General features: G+C 37.3%; 1 protein-coding gene across 6 annotated transcripts in view; it reads right to left on the bottom strand.

Moving 5' to 3' along the window:
* The window catches only part of peak1 (pseudopodium-enriched atypical kinase 1), a 105,754-nt gene that overhangs the window by 72,526 nt on the left and 8,558 nt on the right, over positions 1-24,670 (bottom strand). For 4 of the 6 annotated variants that reach the window (XM_024281476.2, XM_024281472.2, XM_024281474.2 and 1 more), the window contains exon 2: positions 11,872-11,977. The exons of 1 other annotated variant lie outside the window; for it this stretch is intronic. The gene's annotated coding sequence lies outside the window, so the exon portion shown is untranslated. Of the gene's footprint in view, positions 1-11,871; positions 11,978-15,895; positions 16,017-24,670 lie in introns of those variants that run through there. One more of the 6 variants, XM_036212254.1, reaches the window with a different exon arrangement.

The raw sequence follows: 24,670 nt of genomic DNA on the forward strand, positions 1-24,670 counted from the left end.
AGGTGTTGCTAACATTGTGTTTCTGTGTGTAAGCCAAACATCATCATAGATAGTAGATATGCTGGGAATTGTACAAACAAAAGCAGATCCCTTTCACTTTGAAACAGGTGAGCATAATTCTGAAAATACATAATCTATTGTGTCAGAGAGATTGTATTTATGCAAAATAATCTACGTGGATGCAGAAATTGCATATAAGAAATACTGCACCGATATTTAAGTGGACACCTTGAGCACCAAAAGGTGGAAAAAGAGACTTCTTGTAAAATGTATGTTCGTTTTTATGTTCTTCTATGTCAGAGCCCTTTCAGCTTTGACAGATGCCTCTTGGATATAAGAGGATCTCCAGAAAAAATGTCAAGTTGACATTTCGGAATTCAAGTAGACGAAAAACGTGGCTTATAAATAACTTGAACCTACGATCAGAGCTAGATTTAATTATCACAAAACTCACAATTCTACCCCTTTAACACCAAATTAACCATAAAAGTTGATTGTAATTAGTACCAGATAAATACAAAGGTTAGAACACTAATTCTTTAAATTACTGCATTTTTACAATAAAACAACAAATACTTTTTAAAGATAGCGCAACAGTGATGACTTAATTGTTGGAATTGGTTTTCCTCCATTGTTCTCTTCTCAGTCATAGTTTTTAGCATTATTTTCAGTAGACATGCAGTAGTTGCATACTGTCAAAATTCACTAGACCCGCCTGCAGAGAAGCATTTAAAGTCTACCAGCCTTGCATTCCACCAACAGCTGAGCCTTTGGCTTGGACATGCCGCAACAGGACACCACAACAAGCCTGTGCTGCTGATTGGACGATAAAGGCTTCACATCATGTCGCAACCTGGCGAGGTTTGCAGATTCCCAATAATAAAGCTGGAGCTTTCTGAGAACGGTAGCAGGAACAGTTATCTTCAACTGTTGCATACGGACCAGTGAACAGGTATGAGTTCAAGGTCTACAACACTGTCAAAAGCTCAGGAAGAACGCTACACAGATGCAGGCATAGATCTGTTCTCCATACATGTGTACTTTTGAGTTCCCTGCTTGTGCATTGTTTGATAAGAGAGGCTGGGGTGAATAATGAGAAGGATATTCCATCAATCTTAGAGATGAACTCTGGAGGAGAGACAGCTTTAATCAGACAGAAAACTTTCACAGAGGATGAACTTTGTTTAAATTAGTCTTAGTTTGAAGTTATTTGATTGTGGCTTGTCCCCATAAGGTAAAATGCATAAAAACATTACAGTGTAGGAGAGAATTATCTGGAGTCTCATCTTTCATTTGGACTTTTTCTTATCCAACACACTGCTGTCAGATTTTAAAGAAAGATTCAAATCTAGAGTTCTCAAATGAAACAAAGACTCCTGATGTAAAGACGGTCTTTGTTCTGTCTTCCTCTTTCACATTGACAGAGCAATGAATGGTGTATTGAGTTTCTGGTTAATTGTAGACTCCATTCCACTTTCCTTTATTCCAAAAATAGTTTGTAGACTCTTTCTTGTGTCCCTTTAGGACTTGAAAAGTCCAATTTCATTTGGAGCATCTGGCAGCAGAAGGCGTCTCTAGCTCTGGGGGCCCTTCGGCAACCCCATGTCTCTAAAGAGACGGAAAACATGATCAATCTATACAAGGAAAGTTATTACCTTTTGACTCTGGAGGGAAACAATCATAAATTTACATTTATGAGTTGCAACAGAAAAGTTGGAACCACAATTTTCGACGCCTAATCTCTTTAGATTCACAAAAAAAGACTTGTGGCGTCACATTTTCCCCAAGGGTCAATGAGATTCATGGGTTCTACTCTGAAGCCTCTTTCTACTTTTCTTTTTTCATCAAAAACTGACAAAAGTTTCAAATGTAATTTAAATACCTTAAATTCATTTTTAGACCTGCTGCCAAAGGTGGAAATTGTATCTCATTTCTGGGTATGAAAGAGAACTGTTTCTCAAAGCAAAGAGTTGAGAGTAGCACTGTCACCTGAAGCGGGGTTATCATCAGTCACTGCATTCTTTGTGATTACTTCAAGTATCAAGTTTTAAGTCTTCATCCTGCCTCACAAGATCTAAACATCTCTGTTCACACACACTTTCAGAACTATATCCAGCTTTACAAGTACTTTTTTTATTGTTATAATTGAGAAAAATACTGTAATACCAGTTTAATATCTGGTTGCATTTTTCTAGCTAAGACCGTATCGGTTGCGATCTCACCATACGCACGCCATTCAAATTCTACAACTTCTAATTGCAACATTTTTCTCACAGTAGGTTCCCATTTATGGCTGGTGATGTTACATAACAATTAATAAAAGGTATTTCTTTTTGTAACATGCAGTAAAAGTGCTTTTTAAAAAAAAATCAAGATGGCATCTTCCCAAGGTCAAAGGTCTATGAAACTTCCAGGGTCATTGTAGACTCCAGCTATGGACATGTTGTTTTCCCATATTGTTGAAAAATGTGAAAATCACCATTTCTCCGACTTCGCCACAAGATGGCTGCCAAGCCGTAGGTCGTGTGGCCATCCCACAACAATTTCAAATGTTCCAGAGCTTATCCCCGGCACGTGTCATTGACTTTCATTTGCCTATTTCAATTTTTTTTTTTTTTGGCCCCATTAGCAATTTTCAGCCCATTCATTTTTTTTTTTACAAAAACGCTCACCGTGATGTCATCGCTTTGGGGAAAGTCACGCGCAAGATGCAAAAAATTAATTTTAAATTTTCCCTAGGTATGATAAGATTTTGAGGTACTTTTCGTTCAAATGGTGGGGGTTACTTTTTTACTCAAAGGCGCAGAAAGAAATATTAATGCAAAAACAATATGGTCCTTGCAGTCAGTAGACTGCTGCTGCGGGGCATAATAATTTATTGATATTTATCATATTAGTAAAAATAACAAATACAAAGGAGAGTGTTATTTTTGTAGGATTTTGTGCCTCCTGCTGAGCTGTGGTTGGTAACAAATCAAACCGATTGGCTCATTTAAATGTTGAAGGTTGCAGACCCCTGAGATAGACTGATGAAAATAAATACCTATCAGAAGCAGTAGTGGATCATATTGAAAGGTATTCCAGATACACTAAGTGGTTTAAAGTACTTTTACAGTAATTGACAAAACAAGCAATAAAAACAGTAAAATCCAAAAAGCAGTCCAATCATAAGTTACAATTAAAAAAATACTTTAAAAGAGAAAAGAGAAGTGCAGACAGAAGACTTTCAGTTGACAAACACTGAGCTAAAAAGCCCCATTCTTGGCCTGGACTTGAACACTGCCAGAGGGGCAGCTTCTAACGTCATCAGGAAGATTGCTCCAGATTTTAGCCGCATAAAACTGAAATTGCTTCACTGTGTTCAGTCCCGACAATGGTCACCAGCAGAAAATCTGACACCGAACTTCTCAGAGCCCAAGGGAGTGATTAAAATAAACTACAATATGATAAAAGTTGCAGGTTTTCTCAAGGTATAGGCAATACATTCAATGTCTCTTACAGTGATTGATAAGAGTTGTATAGAATGAGTATTTTGTTAACGCTGTGCCAGAACTGTGAGTTTTTTTAAGCAATTTACGTGTGATCATAGTTTAATTCACTCCAACAGGAGCCAGCATAACACTCAATCCAGAAAACTTTAGACTGTTCATATATTTCCATTAGGGATGTAATGGATCACAAAACTCACGGTTCAAATCATGTCACGGTTTTAGGGTCACGGTGCGGAATAAATAAGTAAAAAAAACAACAGGAAAAAACAAGAAGATAAAAGTCTAAAAAGACTTTTTTGAAACGTTTAAAACATATTTGAGAAAACATATATTTAGTACTTCAAAGCACAAATATTCACTCACACATCTTTGAACTCTGAACATAAACAAAAATGTAAAAACATGTAGTTTCTGGTTACTTTGCACATCTTGAAGCCAAATCTACAAAACTGAGAGAAAAGAATGCTTAATATGCATTTTTTTAATTTATTATTTCATTGCGTTACACCAGGCTTAGTATAAGCCAACTTTATTGTTACTTGCTTTTTATAATATTTTTTTCTGAATTTGTATGTTGTTTTAAAACAAACAAATCATAAATTTGAAACATAACTTGAGACAAAAAATTGAGGTTTGAACGAAAACATGAAGAAAGTGTGTCATTTGCATCTCCAGTAAGAACAGAAATGGCTTGACAACAAATGCTTTGAATTTGATTCTCCAAAAGTCAGAAAAGTCCCCAGTCACACCAGAAAAAGTGTCTTGATTTTTTGCCAGTCATTTTAAAAAAATAAATTGTGAAGGTAGAATGGACAGTCGCTAAATATAGTGAAAGAGATGCCAAGTTGGCAGCATTGATAACATCTCAGAAATAAAAAAGAAATGTTTTTGAGTTTTGATATTTTTTTGAAGAACAGTACAGAGGAGACCCCCCCCCCCTTGGAAAACAGATGTGCAAATACAGCTGGGAACCGCAGGCAGACGGTAGGATCATCATAGTCTGACCCACAACAGCCACAAAGAGATGAGACTAAGAAAAAGGGCCACAAGAATAAAGACAGTCACACTTCCTAGATTTAACCGTGTCAAATCCTTGTTGCACAAAATATTAGTTGTTAGTATGTTGTTGACAACATGATGAGAGCAGCATTTCAATGCACTTCTAACAATCTGACTCCTAATATAAAACTCGGAAACATTTCTATCTCATTTTATTTCTCTGACCCACACACATTCATATTCATAGACAAACGTTTGCGCAAAAAAAACCCCCAAAAAACGTGAAGCTTCAGCTAAATGTGCACATACATTTTAATAAGAAAGCTTATGAATTAATAACATTCTGTGAACGCCTTCAGGTTTTTAATTCTCCTTCTAGAATCTAATATCCTTTTTCTTTTTTTCTCCAGCCATTTTTATTTATTATGTAGGAGAGATTTGAACAAATGAAGATTTTAAAAAATGTTGTTTTTCTAAAGTATGTCCTTATTCAGATTATGGAAGATTGTTGACAAAAACACACAGAAAGGAACCTTAACATGCAGATAGACTCACCAATACTCTGCCAAGCTTTCTAGCTTAAAGAGTATTGGCATCTAAATTATAGCTTTTGAAGACAAACTCCAATAACAAATGGTGTTTTCTGCATTTTTAACATGTTTTTGTGGCATTTTTGTGATGATGGAGAACATTTATAAAGAACATTAAGCTCAAATTTTCATTTCTGGGTATTTCTTGATTTAAATCATTGTGAATTAAGAGACATTGTTTGAAAAAAAGAGAGTATTTGTTACATAGAAAATACACTGGGCGGACTGCAAGCTCCTTGCTCCGCTCCATTCTGATACATCCAGTTTGTAGACTAGATCCATGAATGTCTTGTTTTCCTCGTCTGAGCTGGCCTGGCTGGATAGCTCCAATGTTGCGCGCCTTTTTTTTTTTTGCACTGCTGATGTTAGGTTAGGTCCACCACTTTATTGAAATGCTTAACGAATGTAACTAAAATGTAATCAAATACGTGTGGTTACATGAATTCATAGAGAAATTAATAACTAAAAGTAACTGTCAGTTGCAGCTCTACGTAGAAATATTTGGAAACGAAAGATGTAGCAAAATAAAAAGAAACTGTATCGGGTTTTTATCCTCTGTTGATTCTCCCATTGATTTAAAGCTTTGCTTCAATCTTTAAGTAAACAATGTCAAATGGCTACTACCCTTCTTCTGTATTTTCTCATCTTTATTTGGACTTCAACGTCACTGTGGCAGCAAAAGTCAAGTCTTGACCTCTCTCGAGGCCTGAGCCGCAGGCAGCGGCAGCAGTCCAACAGCTGAACCATCGTGCTGTTTGCAGAGGCCGCTCAGACAAGACTAACCAAACAGTGAAACAATTGGTGGCTGCTCTACAGGATTTACAGCAGATTGGGTTTAAAGAGTCTCGGCACGCTGGTGGCCAATAATTCTGAAACTCAGGTTACACAGCAGCATGTGAAGTCATGAGATGAAGGGACTTTCCACCACCGTATCTATTCTGCTTTTAGACCTGCACATAAGATATAAGATTTAACATATAAAAATCTAAAATCTGTAAGAGTTGTTAGAAACCGTTCTCCAACCAAAATCTCCAACCACTCCAGGATACCAGCATTTAGATTGCTGAAAAGCTTTGCAACATTGCTCCAAAGTCTTTTAAAACAGTATTTGTAGAGTAAATGGTTTCATTAATCTGTCAAAGTGATAACATTTTGTCATTTCCAGACTGCAAATGTTTCCATTTGTCTTTTTTATCTTTAATGCAAGCATGTCTCCACAAAATAAAGGAGCGATTTATTTTAAATTTAGGACAGCACAGTGAGTGGTCCAACCTTCAGCAGCAATAAGACGATAATGAAGTAGTCAGACTCAGTTTTATCACAATAATGGGGAGAGAAAAAAAACCACTAAACCACGCAACACAAAACATTAAAGGCTTAAAATATCACTGGTATGTGTTCAACCCTCAACAGTTATGACTAAATAAACAATGATGGAGAAACTGTTCGGAAAAGGTCATATTTTTGACACATGAACAATAAAAAGAAAAAGATGTGATGATCAGAAACCAAATAAACCTACTACTGCTTCTTTAACTGATACAAACTAAACTTAGGTCAAAACCTGTTTCACACTCAACGCATAGTTTTTTTTTCCATTTGAAAATAGTCGTAGCTACCACTAAACCAGTGGTCTACAATCTTCAACATTTTAAGAGCCATTGGGGTGGTAATCTCATTGACCACAAAGTCTTATTTCACCATTTACAAAAATAAGACCCTGATTTGTATTCATGTTATTGTTACTACAGTGATAAATATAAATTCCCATTGGTTTTTGGTTAAATAAAACAGAAACATTATAAGAAAAAGCGCGTTTTTTTCATCATATGAAATAGTTTATAACTTTTGACAAACTCTCGTCACTTCCTTTCAAAATAAAAGACACCCTATGCCACATCATCTTAATGCAGCAAGTATTAAAATAAAAACTTTGATTTTACAATTTGTGGTAAATCTCAGCCAGAAGTTTGTAAATCTGAAAAAAACACTTGATGGATTGTTGGAGCATTATGGGTACTGTAGTCAGGAGTCTCGTGGAATAACAAAGTCCTACTGTTTGTGAATGAGTTGAATAAAAGTTTGAGTCAGTTTACTCTACTCTTTTCTTCTTCTTTTTTTTTTTACTTTACTGGTTACTTTTTACCGAACAATAACTTCTTAAGATTAAAAACTTTCTATTTTTCTTTAACGAGAGAGCCATAATGGAGGGTAAAAGAGCCATGTGTGGCTCCAGAGACTCAGGTTGCAGACCCCTGAAAAGCTGTGCATGTGCAAAAGAGGAATAACACACTGGAGCAAAACAAAGAGGATGGTGATAATCATGCAATGTGTCTATTATTAGTCTGTTCAAATGACTTCCAGTTATTTTGTTGTACCCTTTATACACTGAAGATGTCACTGGCAACAAATAACATATTTGTGAGATGCTGTAACTATGAAAATTTAAGCCAGGGGTCCCCAAACTTTTTCTTGTGAGGGCCACATAACTCTCTTCTTCTCCGATGTCGGATTGGTTTTTAGGCTAACAGAAAAAGACTAACAATCACAGTCTAAACAAACATTTATGGTTTTCCAGAAAGCCACACATAGCCAAATTTTAAATAATTCATCCCTGTAATCTTCAAAATAATAGTAAAACATTTTTAAAAAGAAACCAATAAATAATCTATCCTCTCCCGTCACAGTTCAGAGTGCAGAAGGGTGGAATAAAAAGTCACCTTCTATGTGGGTCTCGGCCAGATTAAGAAAAAAAAAATCTTGCTCCTCTGATAGTGTTTGGGGGGCGAGCCAAATGTGGAGGAAGGCCGGATCTGGCCCACGGGCTGTAGTTTGGGAACCCCTGATTTATGCGATCAACGAGTTATCATATCGTTTTGCACTGATATGCAAAGATAAAATCTTTGAGACAGAATCAGTAGATATTCGTTGTTTGCGTAAGCACTCAGTACAAGGACACTTTTCTCCATTTCAAAATCCATTGAAGAGTTATGGCCATCAAAAAAATATCAACACTGGAGCTAAAGCTCTGGTATCAACTTTTGTCCAGATCATACGCAACAGGATGAGGAAAAAGACATGAAACAAGGAGGTTCATGGTATTTCCTCCTCATGCTCACAGACTTGTGACCCAACCATTCCAAGAGCACAAATACCATATCACATTCCCAAAACTCTACCAGCATGAAGTTAAAAAACCTCTTCTGTTAAACTGGTTTCTATTGTTTTATTGCAGAAGGGTCTCGACTATTGACTCAATTTCTGTTTTTTTGGTAAATAAATAGACTCCAGCTTTAAACATGAAATGTAGACACAATAGTTGGTGAAAACAAAGATTAGCTGAAATGTTAGAAGGAGAAACTTTACAAATCAAGATAAGAACAGAGCATCTTTATTCCAAGTGCAGGAAAGCCAGAAAAACAAAATGCTTATGATACCACAAGTAAAATAAATAGTATAAAGATAAGAACCAGACTGAATGAGCAATCAAAGAGAATGCCACTTCATCTAAGGTAGTTGTGCTAAAGTACAGCCCAACTGCCCAGATTACACGTCTAAACTCTGCAATCATGAGCAGCATTATGCTTGCAGGCTTGGAAAAACATATCCATATCCAGGCATCCCTGACTGAGAACTGGAGAGAGCCTCGACAGGCCGCAAGGAGTGATGACCTCCTCTCATGCAATGGCACATTCCTGCCATGACTGAGCTGAAACAGGCCTCGGGTAACTACAACACCAGGAACAAAATTTATTGAAAACTGTCACATACACTTCTCTCAGCCTTTCTGCTTCCATCAGGAAAGTTAGTGTACCTGAAACACCTAAAATACCATTTCAGGGTAAATTTACTGCTTGTTTTATGTTGCTGGGAGTGAAGAGGAGATGAAGATTGTCTGCAGGACATTTGGATAGACATTTCCAAAGCCTTGTTGCTCCAACATTTTAGATTAGTCAGTCCACCCCTCTGAATTTCAGAAATATTTGTTCCTCCGACCTCCCAGTTTCAGTCTTTGTTTGCTCTCCGTTGGGAACTCCAACAGCTGCCGGCTTACAAACTCCACTTAACGATGAGCCTCTGGGTCTCTGGGAAAGATAGGAATACCTATCCTTGACATCCACTAATTTATTGATCTCTGCTGATTTTATGGACATAACCGTCTTTAGGGTCAGACAGGTCTTAGCTTTCACGTGACCTTTTCCTGGAAGTTCAACACATAATATGGCATAATTGATTAAACTGTCTTTTTTTCTACGATCTTAGTGGGCAAATGGCGGTATTAACTGTTAAAGCTCGAAGGCAACGGTAACTGATGTGAGGGTAATTCTAGAAGCAAAAAGCACAGGACACATTATAATCCATTTAGACACAGGGAGGAAATGAAACGATCAATAAGAAGAACGACTGAAAGAACTTCCTGAGCAAACGATGAGTGATGATGATGGATCCATACATACCGTGTATGCTTCCACTTGAGTACTAAAACACACTAGGTATGCAAGGAGGATTAATGGAGGGATGAAGCCATAAAATAGACACTTAAAAAAAGGCTTCCTTCACTTCCACATGTGTCTATGAGCCTTTTATTGAAAAACCTTAGGTGAAATAGCATAAATATGCGACAAATAAAGTGGCCTAATCTACACTTGTACTTACTGAGTGGGATTTCCAGCTCAGATACCCGAGTAATTCTGGTTTTCCACTGTCATATAAAACTTGATCGACTATTATGATGACGTTTGATTGTAATGTCAGTGTGTTTGAAGCTGAAACTCTGACTTTGACCTTTAATGTCATTTAGTCTATTAATCCAAACTAATCAGATAATGACAGGATTGATAATAAGTAACCACTCTCTCTCTTCTTGTGGTTGAGATCTGATCTTTAATAAAGCAATATTGCTTTTAAAAAATGGCCAAAAGCACGAAGACAAAAGAAATGTTTAGATTCCTAAATAAAAGCTAAGAAAAAGTACATCTATTTGTGGAATTGCAAACACCCAGCCCTAAACCACAAATATCTTATGATACTAAGATTATTGTAACTACACTACCCAGAATGCCCTGAGGGGCAAGGAGGAACAAGATTGGTGAGAAATGTTTATGGGATGTTCTGTATAAACTATTTTGTTCTTCATGTGCATTTCATTATCTGCAATAAGAAGCCCTTGCAGAGAGTTCAATATAATAGATAAGCCAAACTTTATTCACAATAACTCTCAATATTGTTGAGACGTAACACATAGAATACCAAACAATACTTTCAGTTTTTTGAGACATTACATTGAAGCACAGCACACATCACCCCTCAAAGCACCTGACTACAATACCCATAATGCTCCAATGATTCATCAACTTGTGCAACTTTGCAGTTTACCAAAGTTGTTTTAAACATTTTACCTTATTTTTGAGCTCCGTGTACCATAGAGAATTGGTTTTAGGTCATAAAAAAAGAAAAACAAAAAGTCACATAAGGCAAACGTTAAAGGATTTATTTACCTTATGATTAGAGAAATACGGCAATAATATAGTGACATTAATATTGTGATTCTGGAAAAATAGCAACTGAAAGACCACACATATATATATATATATATATACAGTTAATTAAAAAAATAAAACCTACAAGTAAGTCTGGACTGAAACATTGACACTTGCCTTCAAACTTACGTTACTGTCAACTTTATGTTTGTCAGTCAGTTATCAGATCAAGTTTGCCTAATTCTTTATATTTCTGCATTTTTTTTTTTTAACTTACCAGGAAAAAGTATTTTTATTACACCAAATACAAAAAGCTAGTGACTTGGTGAAAATTAAACATATTTCTCATCATAGTTTAACAATGAACAAAGAAAATGTGAATTTAAGCTTTTTAGCCATGCATGAGTAGGTAAAATTCACCACGAGACCATATTTAAGTCAATGTAATGACACGTAATTCATGTTCTGTTGATTTAAAAGGTTACAGACATACATTTAGAAAGTTTTCACACCAAAATAAAAGCCACATCGTGAGCACGGGTGTTCAGACAACAGTCTCTATCACAGAACTCATAATGAGCGGTTTTATAGGAAGCAAAGGTGACAACATCAATGCAATCCAATTACAGAACAGGAAAGACAGCCATGTTTTCCTGAACTCACTAAACACACAAAACAGCCCCAGTCACTAAAGTAGCAATAACTACCACAGCCGCCCAACAAAAACAGAGCATGCCCAGAAACAGCTGCTGCGCTTTTCAAGAGGCTGAGAGCTCTAACATTCAAGTACTAGGAAGTCATGAAGAGTGACATCATTCCCCAGAAAAGCAAGCATAACAAATCCTAAACCTCTCCATATCAGCAGAATCACTAATTGGACTTGATGCATGTGGTGCGGATATTTACCTCATCAAAACTGACTTTTGGGGAAAAGAGACTAAGATTTGCTCAGGTAAACGTGCAGAAACGCAAGAAATCTTTGCACCATAAAAACTATCAAACATCAGCTTTTGCAGTGGAGTTAGACACTGAAACAGAACACGTAACCATCCAGTCTGCTCATTAGAGCATTATTGATCACTAACCGAACAAAGCAAAAACTTCCAAAACATGGCGCTTTGAACTGTAATCAAGAAATGTTCTTGTAAAATCCAACATCAACGAATGAGATCTGTGAAGAGGAGAATCTCCACAAAAACAACATTAAGTAGAAAAAAAGATGGAGTTTTTTTCTTTCCACTGCAAATAAAAAAAAATCCAAAGAAGAAGAAGCAGAAACAAAAAGGAAACTGGAGTTTTGATTTGGCTCACCTGGCAAGAGTTTGTCACTCCAAACTGCCTCCAACAATCTGAAAGTAACAGTGCAGTTCTCTTTGTTTCAAAGCCACAGGGGGATTTCAGACAGCAAACGATCCTCCTGCAGACAAAGACGGTAAAATATAAGATGGCAGATGTCTGCTTACAGCTTGCATTGACCACTGGCGTGAGCAGTCACTTCAGAAAGTTCCCAGGAGGAGTTTTCATGTAGAATAAACCCATCATCCCACAAAAAGGAAAGAGTTACCTGCAGTCTGAAAGTGTCTTGAGATGTTAATGATTTCTGAAAAAGCTGATCCACCTTTTTATTATCAGGATCAAATCAACCTAAAAAATAATAAAGACCAACTAGCCAGAGAGGCAGCATGAACTACTGATGCTGAGATTAAAGAGCCACGCTGAAGTCAATCTCCTCAATAATGTCATGAACCCCCAAGTCTTTAAAAGCAGTGAAGCAACAGATATTAGTCATAGCTCCCGTCCCTGCCCTAAATGCACGGCATTCTGCTTTCACCCCTATTCAGCTTTATTCTGCTCAGGAACACAACTATTCTAAGGAATTGTATAAATTCATCCAATTCTGTTTGAAGTATAACTTTAGAGAACATTTATACATTTGATAGATTCTTAAGAACTGAAATGGTCATTTGTTGAATTTGCTGCAGGTTAGTTAATGCATTTTACTAACTGATTTTATGTTTAATAAATGTAATCTAATTTTTTTATTTAACACGAGTTCTAATAGGTAATCATTTTAATTACTCTGTTCATGGTAGGTCTGAAAGTATCATGTTTTAAAGCTCTGATGAGAGGTTCATGTTTGCAGATGGACTTCAAAAACCACTGAAATGCAGACAGGAAATGTCTCCGTACACGTGAGAAGACTTCCCAGTTAAACAGCTGGAATAATGTGGTAATGCCCAGAGCAAAGATGCAAAGTCAGGCCTGTGTCTTCTGGCCTTCATTTTTACGCCCTGCCTTTAGCCTAAACCACTTCCTTCCTCTAACTTAGGAAGAGGACCGCAGAATTGTTAGTTTTTTGGGTTTTTTTTTTTTTGCACACAGGCAGACAACTGAACAAAAGATACTGAACAAAAAATACACACCCCCTTGCCGAAATGTATTAATCCAATTCAGGAAATAAAGTCCAGAGTTTAAAGTTCTAATGGATAAATTGAATCCACCAGTTCTATATTAGCTTGTTGACATAATGGTCTCCTCATTGGATGGTTCGGGAGATGATCTAAGACTATGTAAACACAGTAGTTAGGAGTTTGGACTAATCTGGTCATGGCATGAACTTAAGGGAACGCCTTTGATCTTCATCTGAAAAATATCTGAGAATGTTATCCTGAAGAGGAAGGAAAACGCAAACTTCCAACAGACTGACCATCAAAGACTTTGTGTTATATGAGGAAATCACGTTTGTCATTAACTGTATTAGACTGGAACTCTTCCAAACATCAGCTCATGCCAGACAGTCCAAATGAAACGGTGTTTGAAGAATATTGCTATTTAAGCCTTTTAAAAGCAAGAACCACACATTGGCCGGATCATTAGGTTTATTGAAACAAAATACGCTCTTTGTAAGTGTATGGTGCCAAGTCAAAGATGACATCATAAGTCAGTAATGTCAACTACTTCCTCTTAAACGATCCCAGATATAAACCTGGAGCCAAAGGCCCTTTAGATTACATCAGCAGCTACATAGAAGTGTGGTCCCCAGGGCAGAAAATGAAGATGTGAAACATTATCCTAATGTTAGAGGTCCCATGTTTGTTACAATCCACACTTTGTTTACATTCTATCTTTACAGACTTCTTAACTTTCTCTTCTCAGGACACAGCTGAGAACAAAAGGGGAAACTCCAGATTGTGGAGATGAGGGCAGACACCCTTGGCAACGCTGGTTTGGTTTCCGGTTGTTTACTGCTGGTGCTAATTGCAGCCGTCCAGACTAACCAAACTCTACATGCAAAGGAGATGGAAACTCGAGTTGAACCCAAACAACAAGCTGTATCAATTTACAGCTAAAATACGGTGATGGATTTACAGATGTCTTAGGACATCTTTCAGGATCTTGTTTCATACAGAAGCTAATTATGACCACAATACTGTTTCCTCAAACTGTTATGTAATCACTGTAAGGAGCAGCAATATATTTAACATCAAGTTACTTTGAAATGAATTAGGAAGCTTATAATTAAGGTTGTTCTATAGGGCTGGGCAATAAAACGATAACCGTTATAGTGATATCACTTTTTCCTTCATAGAAAAATTAGTCTATTGTGACAGACTTTTATTTTGAAGGGTCTGTTTTCCTCTTTGGCGAGCAGTTAGACGGTTGGTCACCACATGGCAAGTAAAACGTAGTCATGTTTAGTAGTTCTTCTTTTGGCGAATTTCTTTTGTTCTCCTTTATTGTCTCCACGCGAAGTAAACAAACACACGCGACGCGAGACACCCCCGCGGTCACTCCACCGGTATAGTGTTCATCTTAGGCTGATGAAAAGCAGAACGTGGGGATTTTTAACAGAATCCAGTCAGAACTGGAGGATAAGGTTGCTTCACTTGAAGGAGCAATAGTCAGATTACTAAAATGTGTTGATTTGGAAACGGTGCAATTGTTAGACGTTAATGCTATGATGCTAATTATGCTAACGAGCTGTTCCACCTGTCACATATATGTAATCACGAACCACTTTAAAGTCGTACAGTGTTTTTACAGACCGCCCTTTAAGACGGGGCAGATAAGTACAACAAAATTGATTCATAGAACATCAATAAAAACAGTATTTTATAAATAATAACAGAATTGAATCCACTGTGTTTTAGCAGTGTCTGTAGCATTACAGAGCCGAGTTTAAGCCGATAACTGTGACCTGTCAGATATTATACTGAAACCTCCCGCCCCCTTAAAGCTGAAGATTTAAATTTCAATAAAGATATGTAATAACAATAGCCCACTGTACTGTTTTCAGGCGTGTTTTTGTTAAGATTTAATATAAAATGTGATAACCTGAAGGCAGAATTAGGAAATTAAGTATTATCTGATCTAGTTTTCTCAACATATTTGAATTTGAGTTTACAGTTAGATGACAATAAAGACAAGTTTCCAATGAATGGAATAGATCAGATCATAGATCAGATTTATTTATTGTGAGGAGTTCTACAAAAATCTACAAATTCACCTTGTCGCTTAAATCGAGGTGCTGGCAGACTTTCGCGCTGTGCCTGTCGCTCAAATCACATCGTGGGGCTTCAATTCACCTCAGAGCGGGCTTGTACCATTGGCTTAACACTGAAACTGCCCGCCTCTGCTGCGCCAATTGCATTTGGTGTGAACGCACTTTTAGACTGTTAAAAAAGTGAATCATATTTATCCAGGTATCGTTTGAAGTGCTATGTGAAAAAAATAATCATGTTTAGTCCACAGAACACGTATCCCTCACTGGGTTCCCCTTCAGCCAATTACAATTGATCCGACTTGTGATTGTGCATTTTTTGTTTGCATCACATGTAGATTAAACGGTAAAGAAAATAGAGACTCAGCATTTAGATAAAGTGACTGTCAGAAACACATTTTTTACTTCTCGATCAATTTTATGCCTATTTACCAACATAATCTTGTTCATCTCTGTGTTTCAACTGCTGTTACTCTCATAAATAGATTGATTTTCTTTTAAATGTATCTGTATCTTTTACATCCCTACTTGTAATTCTGCAGCATTGATGTTTCATTTTAACCAAATCCTAAAGTAACAAGATGTTATTTTAAACCCAACTTGTTTATTTTCACTGGAACTTGAAGCAGAAAGCATGATAAAAGCAAAATGATAGAAGTCACACTGAAAACAGGGTTCTATCCAGACCAATATTTAAAGACCTTCTGATGAGTTTTCCAACTAAGATTTTCTGAAGCAAGGAACAAAAACAGAAAGAATGTTGTTTAATATCAGTACCACCCACCCCCTGGAAAATAACATATATTCACGTGTCTATGCAGGTGCTTCACTTACCGACCCAGAGGGGAAAATGTGTGTTGGCACAAGAGAAACATGCATGCCAGAGGAAATGCATGCAGAGGTGTAATTCATATTTAAATCTCATCTCCTCCTCTGGAAGGAAATCACACACCTCCGACATTCCACACTCCTTCTGATTAGCACCGGAGAGGAACCTGGGGAGGACCAAAATCATATTTTCCCTTTGATCTTAAAAGCTGCTGCCCAAACCTCTATCAGCAACCTTCTAAATGAGCTGAATCATCAGGCTTGTTTCGCTGCGTCTTGTTTACCCGTATCAAGCTTCTAGCTTTGACTGCAGTCCCTGTTGCTGTCAGTCAACAGCTTTTTGTATCACAGCGCTCTAAAACAAATCCTCTTCCTTCACGTCTCCAAGCTAGCGGTTGAATCTCATTATTTAGTCACTAATGTTGCAGAAAATGAAGTTTCAAAAGACATTTAGTTTAAAAAAAACCCGCAAATGTATAGAGACCTTGTCTAAGAGAAGCAGAACATGATCCCAGATCAATCTCAAACAGGTACATTAGATGTGTCTCATCCACGCAGACATTCTAACCACAACCCTCTTACCACACACCCCCGGCAAGCAACTTTAACACGGCTGTGGCCTGAAATGGGGCATGAGCCAAGATACAGGGGAATGCGAGTGTTTGTTTACTTGCCATTTCCATCTCTGTGTGATCTGGATCGTGTCATGTAGCCAACAAGTACCAGCTCCACTCCAGAGGGCGGAGCTTGAGATTGAGCCTGCAGTGTAGAGGCTAAGGGGCTCTCAGCATGAATGAGGCGTGTGTGTGTATTAGGTGTGACAGAGTCAAAGGATGCTCCGTGAGTTGGGTAATTTAAGATGTGCTCACACTCAGCAGGGGGACTTGAAAAAAAACGAAGTGAGACTGCAGGTCTAATTTGAGCCGGGCCAACAGAATTATTTGTGGGAAAAGTCTCGCTGAGTTAGGGCAGAGCAGGCGATGAATGTTTGTTCACAGGTGAGGTGTGAACACTGAGTTTTCATCCATCTCCAATAATACATAGTAACTTCACCAGGTTATGTGCAAAGTTTAGAGCTAAATTACATCAACACAACAAAGAAGATTTTACCTCCATGATGAAGAACATCTGTTTTTTAACATTTTAATGTTTTCAAAACTTTTCTTAAAATGAAAGTTTGTGCAAAACATCAATTTCTCTTCGCACAAATGAACCTATTAGGGGTTGATTTATGTTCCTATGATCCAACCAGATCGATCTGTCTGATGCAAGTTCATAATTGAATCAACCTATACCAGGGGTCTACAACCCACGGCTCTGGAGCCACATGCAGCTCTTTAACCCCTCCATTGTGGCTCTCTTGTGAAAGAAAAATACAATATTTTTAATTTGAAAAAGTAATATATTTTAGGTATATCTTATACCTTTATTAAGCAAAAAAGTCATAAAAGTCAAACGTTTTCAACTCCTTCACAAACAGTTGAAGGTATACATCATTCCACCAGGATCCTGACTACAGTACCCATAATGCTCCAATAATCCATCAAGGAGTTTGGCTTCATAGTTTACCAAAAGTGAAACATTTTGACAAATGATCGAGTGCTGTTTACCACAGAAAACCAATTTGAAGTTAGTGCACACAACCAGAATTCACAGACCAGAAGGGTTTGGAGTAATTCCTGTAATGAGCTGACAAAAAGTGACAGTAGAGAGGAAAACTATAAATAAAAGAATAGTATGAAACCTTCAGTATAGGTGACCATCTGTCCCGGTCATCTGAGAGGACAGGAAAGAGACAGAAAGGACTGAACAGAAAGTAGACAGCCAGAATCAGAGGAACATCTGTTCTAAGACACATGAGTTAAATGAATAACTGCAGCAGTTAAAGGATAAAGCAGACAAGTGCAGCATTATTGGAACAGTTCATGAATCAAAAGATGAAATAGTGATCCTAAATGAACCTGAATCAGCGATCTGGCGGTAATACTCAGTTCTGTGACAGACTGCCCTCTGGACCAGCGGAGAGCTGCTGTTACTGTAGCACCAACTTTCTGGGCCCACAGCCAACGCTTTGGTGGTCAGAATACACAGAACTGTCTTTCACTGGGGCGCTGGCTTCAAACCAGCACTGGACCCATTATGGCAGAAAAAAAAAAAAAAAAAAACTTTGTTCCTGAGCTAGTTAACATGAACAAATCTTAGAGCTGCCAAAGCTAAACTCAATCCCAAATAAGTACAGTTTTCTGTCCCATTTTAGTCAGAGATGTTTTTAACTTTTGCTTTATGATCAGTTTCTGGTTTATCTATGCCTATTGATGATCTGAACCCATAGAGAGGAACTCTTGCTGTATCCAGAATAAAAACCAACGTGACAGATTGATGAGTTTGTGCGTGTCATTTAAATTTCACAGACATAAATTGGTGTTTTTCTTTTTTTGGCAATTGGTTCATTTTTTTAGTCTCATGACTGAAACACTGCTGACTTTTTCGACCTCAACACTTCACCCTTCCTCCCTAACAAGTCTACTACACTGTGTCTAATTCTGAATGGGGTGTGATGCTGCTTCTGCTGCTCAGAGATTAATGCATTAAGACATCAGATCTCTTTCTAGAGCATTGTGGTGCATGTAAAAGAGGCTGTAGTCTGGTCAGAACAGATCTTACACAATTATCATTACAGAGAAGATGTAATGGAAGTGTTTAAGAAGATTTATCATTTCTTTTTATTGAAAAAGCTCCCTGCTTGAGTTTGGAAGACACACTCAATCTTGACTTTTTGATAAACACCATCTGGAAAACCTCAATCCAACCTTTCTTTCTTTTCTTTTTTGCTTGTTGCTTCCTATGATGCCATTTCCTCTGCAGCAATCAATAACCATTTTCCCCTCTTTAGTCACATGCACCAGAATGGGTAGTTGACTTGTAAGAGTGCTGCTGGCTTTTGAGTTATCCAGACCCATAGAGGGTTGTAGAGATGGGGTGCACAGTAGGGCTGGGTATCACTGGGTACCTCACGATACAATACGATACGCGATACATGGCTCACGATATGGTTATCATATCGATAATATCACGATACTGCGATAATTGGTAAAAAATCCTCTCCAATAACTAGCATTATATAGAAGATCATGTTTTTTGGGAAAATATATCCCCATTTATCTTTTTTTTAGCTTAAACACAATCATAATAAACAACTTTTCTTATTTTGTAAAACAAATTAAAAACACTTTTGTGCAACATTGCTGAAATCAGTAATACTATGTCTTTGACAAGCATTGACAACAACTGAATTGGAATTATCTATCAAATTCAATGTTAACAATAGTAGACATGATCAGCAGTGACACTACTTAGTGCAGAATTGTTGTAAGCAACAGAGAAAAAGTTAAATAAGTCAAGTGGTGATAGCTATCTACCTCCAAAAGAACGTAACTCCAAAGGATGATGAATATAATGTTTTACAGCCTCTCTCAAAATTGACCTAATATTTTGTGCTCTTTTCCCTCACTTGAAAAGGGCTGAGCATCCAAAAATGAAGGCGGATTTACTCAGACTGTCACTTGAGATTTTTTTTCCAATCTTTATCATTTTTCCATTTGGTCAGTCAGCAATCAATAGGTAAAAACCTTAAAACACACATAATAATGGCAAGAGATATAATTTTAAGTTCTTCAATTAATTACCAACCTCCCTAATTTTACAGTGAATTCATGTACTTTATTTTAATTACATTTAAATTTAAGTTCATACATCAAATACTGCTTTTTTAATTTAAGAATTACTTTAGTTTAACATTAGCAACAAGTAATTACATTGTTTGGAATAGTCACATTATAAATTTACCAAGTTACACCGTGCACCAGCAGGTTAAACACTGAAGTGCATGGAAACAAAAATTCCAACCGGTACCTGAAGTACACACAAACAACTGCGAAGCACGCGCCCAGTTCTCACAGCAAACCGGAAGTAAGTGATCGCTGACGTTCTAGAGCTCAGACAAAGTCACTTCTTACCGGCTGGATGTCCTACAGATGGATGATAAATGCTGACAGATAAGCATGCTTCACACACGTGCTACAGAGCCTGTATCTCACCGGTGCTTCTCCCAAATGAGCGCGTGCATCGCTATTAAAAGTCTGACGCAGCGCGCCCATCTGCTCAATAGTTCCGGTCCGCGACTCGCACGCTCAGCGCAACAGCCTCTTCAAATGAAAATATAATATCGATACTTGGTGAGAACCCATCGAGAATCGATCGCAGGACTAAATATCGCAATATATCGCAATATCGATATTTTGGCACACCCCTAGTGCACAGGGTCTTTCAGTGCTCATGGGGCCACCTCAAAGGACATCATGAAACTGGACTGTACTATAGTCATGCGTGTAGTAATGGTATTGTGAAATATTTGTATGGATAATTTAAGTCGCACTTATGACATATGGTGATGCGATTGTACAGTGTCCTTACAACACTAGTGGTTATTAAGGTACTGGCCCCTTCTGACCACTTGGAAACGCTGTACTCACAGGGTGTGCACATGATCCACAAATGCCTGTAGGACGCCTGCACAATGAACACACAAACTACACCCCGATTGTCTCATTTCTTAATTTCTATCATGCTGTGTGCAAGGGTTGCACAAGGTCAGACAGCCCATTTACACTCGAAAGGCCAGTTGCGACTAAGGCCAAATAATGCACGTCCTTGTGTTTGTTGAGATTTACTCTTAAAAATATTTTTCGACAATGACCAAACTATTACTCTGAAACTCATTTCCAAAAAACACCAAATAATCAATTTTATTCCTGAGAAAACGTGAACTTTTGACTCACAGACTCTCTTTGGGAAGAATGATGGCAATAATCAACCCTGCACAGGTGATTATCATTCACACACCAGTTATAACTGATAAACTGTCACATTGTGAGAAGCACCTTTTAATGACTCAATATACCAACTACTCGTCTACTTTTCCTTTCATTTTGTCATAAACAGAGAAGTGTGCAAACTGTCTGCAAGTTGAACTAAACCATAAAGGACTTTAAGTGATAAAAACTTGCTCCCACGCCTGTTCTTTATCAAACCTGGGTCTCGTTCAAAACATGAACTGTTCCTATTGTTTAACACTAAAACAATGATGTGTGTTTTTGATGTGTGACCTTTAACACATTATAGACTAAACTCTTCCTGGCTCATTTAAAACATTTTCCAGAGTTGAATTTTAAAACAATGAATGTGTCAATCTATAACAGAACAGTAGAAAAATGTGGTAGCAGTATTAAAAGTAACCTGATAAAACCTGATTATGATGTCATTTTTTTTTTCACTTGTCCTATTCAATAGCTGAACAGATAAGAGCTGAAGGTCTCTTGTGTTGGACAGATTTTACTGTTACAATAGGGCAGGGGTCTCCAACTAATTTGGCGAGAGGTCCAGTAACTCTGTCAGTTTGGAAGACCGGGGTCCGAACATGCAAAAACATTCAGTCAATATTTCACTTTTCTGTTCTTTTATTTAATTACAACGTGTAGTTACATTTGTAAAGAACTCTTTTAGCTTATTGTCTCAAGTATTTCTGTCATTCCTTTTTGAACAAAAATACATACATGTGCATGAATTGTAGAGTAAAAAAAGATATTGTACATAAACTTGCCTCCTTATGTGTGCTCTTTCACAAACTTTAACATTCTGCTGTCTGTCACTTAAAGTGCAACAGGTAACATGAATGTACCTCAAAAAGCATTCATAATTAATCCTTCAAATGTTAATTTTCTGTTTTGCAACCTTAAAAGTAGGTTGCAAATAATGGTACATATTAAACATTAAAGTAAGAACTTTCATAAGTGTGAAAAACATTATAAACATAAAGGTAAACTATAAAACAGACATAAAGAGACGTAGATGGCACTTTGAATGGCGGTGTTGAGCTGGAACTGTATGGAGCTAAATTGGGGCCAATATTATTTGAAACCCAAATAAGACAAATTGAAAGAATATTGGTGTTTGGCCAAAAAGAATTTAAAATGTCTGAATTTTTTTACTGTTCTAAAATAATCTTAATTATTTTCAACTTAAAATGTTCTCTTTTTTAGGCTTAAACTCAGAATTTCAACTCCCAAACTTAATCAGTTTCATTTTTTTTCCCCAGTTTAAACTCTTTTTTTTTTTTTTTAATATAAAAAATTCAGTTTCAAAACTTTTGGCCTTGTTGTGGCTAACACAAAGGGCCAATCAAAACTCAATGAGAGGAATAACTTCAGTCCCAGTGTCTTCACTGACTCCTAGAGCCGTGATAATTACGATCAGAAAATGTCTGTTCTATCATATTCTGAAGTTGTCCCAAGACGGATGTAAAGATCAGAGTTTTATCCCGTACAAACCGAGTCCAAAACTCTGTTCTAGCAGAGTCAGTGATTCGAAACCTTAAAAAAAATGAACTTTTTAAGCTGAAAATAGGTTAATTTTAGAATGAAAAGAATTTTCTGACATTCAATTTTTTTTTAGCCAAACATATTTTTTTTTAATTTGTCTTATTTGGGTTTCAAATAATATTGGCAGAAGTGTAGCTCCATAGCCCTGCACATCTCTGGAAAGCTTCTTGTTGATGACAGGGGAATCTGTCTGACCTTTTCTTAAAGCTGCTGTCCCTCTTTTCCTTCTAATATTGTTTCCGTCTTTGCCTCCATCCACACTTTAATCATTTCTGAGTGATTTTTTAGTGTTTGCCCAACATCCACTCGTGAGCTCGTTGTTGTGCTGTTACCGTCTGTGTAATGTACGCTCGCACTGTATTTTCAGTTCGTCTATTTTCCGTGACCACGTCACTCATTCTGTCGGGTAATTTGTGTCAGAGGTTTTGTGTTTTGTCTCGTAGCGCCGCTTGATATCAGCGCTCTTAACAAAACCAGCAGACTCCATGTTTATAATACAAACCGGCCTCGTTGAACGCACTGCTGGTAAATAAAAGCGAAAGCTTCGGTCCACTCATCTCCAAAGACACGATTTTCAGTCCACTTTTCTCATTTTAGACAGAGCCATTGTTCATGCACATTCCAGATAACTTTACGTCCCAACTACGTTAGCTCACCGCTCTGAGCTTTTGCCGGTTGAAGGACCCCGGTCTCAATGTAGCTGTCCTCGCGCGCGCCTGTTCAAAAATCGCCATGTAAGGACGAATGAAAAATCGTACTTTTTATTAAAAATGCTTGGCGGTCCGGATAAAGGGGTCTCGGGGTCCGAAGGAGAGAGAGGGGATGTTAGCATAGGAAGTACCTGCCCGTCCCAAAAAGCCAAAATATACTACTCTATGTCCAAATTCCTGTCCTACTCCCTAACTACTAAAAGACTATATAGAGTGAGACTAACCAGTGCCCTCAATTTTAAAAGCAATTTGGACACCATGTACATTGCTATTTTTTTATGCAAATGTGATGCAACAGATTTCATGAAGAACAAATCTCTTAAAAATTAGCATTTTACAAGGCTACTTAGAGAGTCCCTACAAGTTTATTCAAGTTAAATACAATACATTTTAAGACCTTGTTAAATGTAAGCAAGCAGAAACTAAAAGAACACATTGAAAACATTTTGGCTAAATCCATCCAAGCAGTGACTACATGAATTGTATATTCTTCATCAAAAGCGCATGAATTCCTTTCTACACCAGCTCATCTCAAACTAAACACTGATAAAAGTAGAGTATGTAAATGTCTTTATTTCAGTTTCAAATCATACAAAGATGCTGGTATGTTGTTGCCTATAGAAAGGGAGAGTTGATAGAATGCCAGTAATACTAGTACAGGAGTGTGTATTGGCTTCATATTAGTTTTGTGCAAATATTACGAGTAGAGGGCTCAATTACACCATGAAATGTGATCATAAACATTAACAGAACAATATTGTGAGCATCATGGGATGGATTTTATCGACAGCATAAATGGATCCTGATGGCCATCATTTGAGCTTAAGTGACATATTTCTTGGATGTTGAAAGAATCAGAACACCCGTACAGAAATAATTTTAGATTTTCAACCCCCTTGGTTTAAATAAAACATATGGTATGGTCCATTTCCTGATTACTAATATTGACCTAGCTTGGCAGTTTTTCATTGAAATCATAATCTTTGTGGTGATATGTTTAAATCTTTTGCAGAAATTGCACTAAGTCTTCTTCATCTTTTTTTTCTATTTTTTTGCTGATATTTCTGGGGCTCTTAACAATCAATTTGCATTTTAAGATTTCTACTAACCCTAAGAAACAGGAGCTGATGTTGTTTGTAGGCCGACTGCTCTTGTACTTAAGCTCACAGGACATAGACGGCAGAAATAAGAGACTTTTGCATTCAAAAGGTGGAAACTAACAAATCCACCAGCTTCACCTCATGAAGTCAGCTTGGAATATACAATACAGTTGAACTCTGGCAGACCTGCAAGAGGAAGCATCTAAATCACATGTCTGGCAAGAAGTTTGGAGCGTGGCAGGAGCTAAAAGGCTGCATGCAGCATTCAGTCAAGGTCATGGCCTGTGCTTTAGGAGTAGAAACAAACAACAACACAACAATTTCGGCTCCCATGTATGCTCTTAAAGCCCAGCTTCTGGTTGCGTAGCAAGAAGAAAGCTAAATGGGATTTTTAAAAGTCTGCAAAGCTCAAAACTCGACTGTACATCAAACCTGTGAGCCTTAAAGTAGGCCAAATATCAGCATGTTTACAACAGCATTAAAAATAACGCAGCTAAGCTAAAAGCTCATTGGATCCACACAACCAAAGAGAGA

The sequence above is a fragment of the Oryzias melastigma genome, linkage group LG6 (genome assembly GCF_002922805.2).
Source record: "Oryzias melastigma strain HK-1 linkage group LG6, ASM292280v2, whole genome shotgun sequence".
Classification (NCBI taxonomy): Eukaryota; Metazoa; Chordata; class Actinopteri; order Beloniformes; family Adrianichthyidae; genus Oryzias; species Oryzias melastigma.